The 4,402-nt window shown below is 38.8% G+C and overlaps 1 pseudogene; it reads left to right on the top strand.

Moving 5' to 3' along the window:
* LOC102832821 overlaps positions 1 to 4,013 on the top strand; it is a 37,607-nt pseudogene extending 33,594 nt beyond the window's left edge.
* The last annotated feature ends 389 nt before the right edge of the window (positions 4,014 to 4,402 follow it).

The following is a 4,402-nucleotide window of genomic DNA, read 5'->3' as shown; positions in this document are numbered from 1 at the left end:
CTTGTGTGATTGTTCCTGTTCTGGAATGCCAATATTTCTTATGTTATTCCTCTTCATGTTATCCAACATGAATCTTAGGCCTTCTTCAGATTTCTTTATGCTCTTTTGTGTTTGTTCTTCTATCTTACTAGTGTTGAGAGATTTATCTTCTAGCTCACTAGTTCTAGCTTCTATCTCTTCAATTCGACCCCTTTGCCCTTTCAGTGTCATTGTCCATTTTGATATTCTATTATTAGTTGTTTGGACCTCTTTCTGTAAGTTTTGAATTGTTTCCGATGCTGTACCTATCTTATTTGCTTGTTCCTGTAACGCTCTCCTGACTTCTTCCTTATTTTTCTCAACTCCATTGGATAGTGTTTTGATACATTTTATAATCATTTTTCTGGATTCCCGTCTTCCAGTATGGAGTGTATGTCTACTTCCAGATCATTTGCCTCAGTCACTTTATCTCGTTTCTGGACATGTGCAGATTTGGTCATCTGCTTCTGTTTTTTGGGCATCTTCAGGGGTTATCTGTGGACTTAATACTTAGATGGGTATGTATTTTGGTATTTTTTAGCTTTCTGAATGCCTCCAGGTAGATGAGTTCAGGAAATGGGCTTCCCTTTTCACTATTCCTTTAGGATTTAGTTTTTGGCTTATTTCCTTTTTTGTCTGCTTGTCCTGCTCCACCATCCCCATTCAGGACTTATTTAAAGTTGTAAAGAGTTCAGGGCCAGCTGTGGCAGTTTGGTTTTAATTGGAAACTGTCTCTTTAAATTTCGAGGACATCTGTGAGCATGCATAGTAGAACCCTCTGGGGGTGGGGCTGGGGTGCCCACTAGCTCAGGCACCCCTGTAGTCACCAGAATGGAGGTGCACAGATTGCAAGGGACCAATGAACAGCTACCAAAAGAAAAGAATGTCCACACCTTTATCTCTGCAGTTCTGCTAGGCATCTGTGGCTGCTCCGATCCTTCCCCCTCCTGCTCTTACCCAAGATGATGGCTCCTGGAGCAGCTGAGCATTCCTTACTAGAAAGCAATGGATTTCTTGTTTCTGCCACAAATTCCCCCAGCTGTAAGTCTTTGAACCTTCTAAATATTCCTTTATCTGCGGTTCAGAGTTCTGGGGCCATCCCCTGATCTTGCTTGGTTGGGTATTCTGTGTTGTTGCTGACGGAGCTCTTTACTACATGTCCACCTGATCTGCCTCTTGTTTGTTCCTAAATTGTGTTAATATTTTTATTGTAGCACTTTTGAAAATATAAACCCCAAATTGCTATACAATGCCAATACATAGATAAATATATTATTGAAATTTGGGTGTTGAAAGGATATTTTTAAATTGAATTTTACTATTTTTTTCCACTCAATAATAATCATGAATATTTTCTCTATCATAAACTTTTCTTCTAAAACTGTGTTTTTAAAAATAATCTTTGTGTGCTGTATCTATGGTGAATTAAAAATTTAAAAATCTTTCAAGATATTCTCGTGCCACTTAGCACAAATAAAGAACTAAGTGTGACTTTTTTGTTGTTAGGTGCTATCGAGTTTGTTCTGACTCACAGTGACCCCTTTGCACAACAGAGTGAAACACTGCCTGGCCCTGTGCTCTTGTCATAATTGTTGTCATGTTTGAATGCTTTTTTGTTGCCAATTTGTCAATACACTTTATTGAGGATTGTAACTTTTTTTGTTGACTCTCCACTTTTCCAGTGTGATGCAATTCTTCAGTGACTGGTCCCTTCTGACAACATGTCCGAAGTATGTATGATGAGTTCTCACCATCCTTGATTCTAGGGAACACAGTAGTTGTACTTCTTCCAAGATATATTTGTTTATTCTTCTGGAAGTCATGTTACTTTCAGTATTCTTCTACAAAATCATAGCTTGATTGTGTCGATTCTTCTGTGGTATTCCTTATTAGTTGTCCAAGTTTCACATATATATGAGGTGATGGAAAATACCATGGTTTGGGTCAGATGCAATTTAACCATCAATCCCATATGTAATTTTCCTTTATACATTTCCCATACTATCTAATACAAATTATTCAATGTTGTTCAGCGATATTTTCATGAACATTAAAGTCTTACTTATACTTATTTCTCATGTAATAATGAAAAAACCCTAAATTTTGTCCAACAAAATTTTATAATATATAATGCAAATTTCAAATATGTGTTATAAAATATGTGATTCAAAGACATTTTTAACCACCATTAGTCTGTCAGTTTGTTATACTTTGGTGGCTTGAATGATCTATTATGCTTGAAGTTATGCCAACAATATTTTAAATACCAGCATCGTTAACCATGGTGAACAAGTTTTAACTGAGCTTCTGGACTAAGACAGACTAGGAAGAAGGAAATGCAGACTAGTTCTGAATGTTTAGCTACTTAAAACCTTATGAATAGACCATCTTGCTTTCCTTTAACCTGGTGGTGACTGTGGCTTATACCAATCTTGAGCCAAGAAGCTGTTAACCAGAGTCAGTACCGTCTCGAGATTTGATTCCCACAAAGTTGCTCCTAGAGTTAAAGCTTCAGCTGCCCCTGCAGGAGCACTCCTGCAGCCTCAAGATCTTGAGTTTACCTAATTACCAAATGGTTTAGTGATTGCTTCCCTGGAAAACTATGCCGTTGGTTCAAGAATTGGGTTTGTTCATTAAATCAGGCAGTAGATATGAAGACTCCAGCAATTTGGGAACCTCTCATTTGCTGTGTCTTGCATCCAGCTTGACTATCAAAGGAGCTTCATCTTTCAAGATAACCATAAGATTGAAACAGTTGTTGGTAAAATAAGTGTGACTACAACAAGGGGCAAGGAGCTCTGGTAGCGTAGTGGTTACGAATCAGGCTGTGAACCGCAAGGTCAGCAGTTCAAAACTACCAGTTGTTCCGCCAGAGAAAGATTTGGCTTTCTGCTCCCGTGAAGATTTACAGCCTCAGAAACCCTGTACAGGGTCGCTATGAATCGGAACCAACTCCACAGCACATAACAACAACAACAAGGGGAACCATAGCTTATACCATGAATGCCTGCAGGACGATATCGCTATTCTAATGGAGTTCCAGCTCAATGTCACCACAGCACCAGAATTTCAGTGTTGGGAAGTAGCAGTCCTTCAGTCCCAGCTAAGGATTGACAAAGCTGTGGATTTCCAGAATCCACAGGTACATGTCATTGAAATTTACATGCTACAGCTTACCGTAATACCTTGACTAGTTTCTTATATTGTCCTGATTATAAGATTGGAAAAGTGACATCAGAGGAGCTACATTACTATGTTAAGAACAGTTTTACAAGGGCAAGAATGCCTTTGATTGGACTTGGTGTGAGCCATCCTGTTCTAACGCAAGTTGCTGAGCAGTATCTCAATATGAGGGGTGGGCTAGGTTTATCTGGAGCAAAGACTGTCTACTGTGGGGGTGAAATCAGAGAACAGAATGGAGACAGTCTGGTACATGCTGCTGTTGTGTCAGAAAGTGCTCCCATTGGAAGTGCAGAAGCAAATGTGTTCAATGTGCTCTATCACGTGATTGGTGCCGGACCACATGTCAAGAAGGGCAGCAACACCCCCAGCTCTCTGTACCTGACTGTTGCCAAGGAGTTAGCCAATTATTTGAAGTTTCTGATTTTAATTCTGGTTACACAGATTCTGGACTCTTTGGGATTTATACTATCTCTCAGGCTGCAGCTGGTGGAGATGTTATCAAGGCTGCCTATAACCATGTAAAAAACAATTGCTCAGGGAAACCTTCCTGATGGAGTAATCCAAATGACCAAGAACAAGCTGAAAGCTGGATACTTAATATCAGTGGAGTCTTCGGAGGGTTTTCTGGATGAAGTTGGGTTACAGGCTCTCGTTTCTGATTCATATATGCCACCAACCATAGTCCTTCAGCAGATTGACTCAGTGACTGCTGCTGACATCCAAAATGCTGGCATTAAAACTTTATTTCTGGAAAAAAGTCTATGGAAGCAAGTATAAATTTGGGGCATATATCTTTGGTTGATGAGTTATAATACTGAAGTACATATTACATGAGAGAACTAAACATTTTCTCAACCCAGAAGTTGTCAAAAATGAAATGGAATGCTAAAATATCGGCATCCTATGCCTTGGTAAGATGAAATGGATTGGTATTGGTACTTGATTCTGAAATTCGTGTGGAAATGAAAAATTGAAGAGGACTGGCATTGAACTCATCATCAAAAGAACATTGGAAGTATAATTCTGTTGTGATAGGATAATATCCATATGCCTACAAAGAAGACGAGGTAATGTCTGTCATTCAAATTTACACACTGACCACTAAAGCCAGTGATGATAAAATTGAAAAATTCTACCAACTTCTTCAGTCAGAAATTGATCAGATTTTCTATCAAGGTGTTTTGACAATTAATGATGATTG

Source organism: Chrysochloris asiatica, unplaced genomic scaffold (genome assembly GCF_000296735.1).
Source record: "Chrysochloris asiatica unplaced genomic scaffold, ChrAsi1.0 scaffold00227, whole genome shotgun sequence".
Classification (NCBI taxonomy): domain Eukaryota; kingdom Metazoa; phylum Chordata; class Mammalia; order Afrosoricida; family Chrysochloridae; genus Chrysochloris; species Chrysochloris asiatica.
Note: the sequence above shows the minus strand (reverse complement) of the source record. Positions and strands in the feature narration are given on the sequence as shown.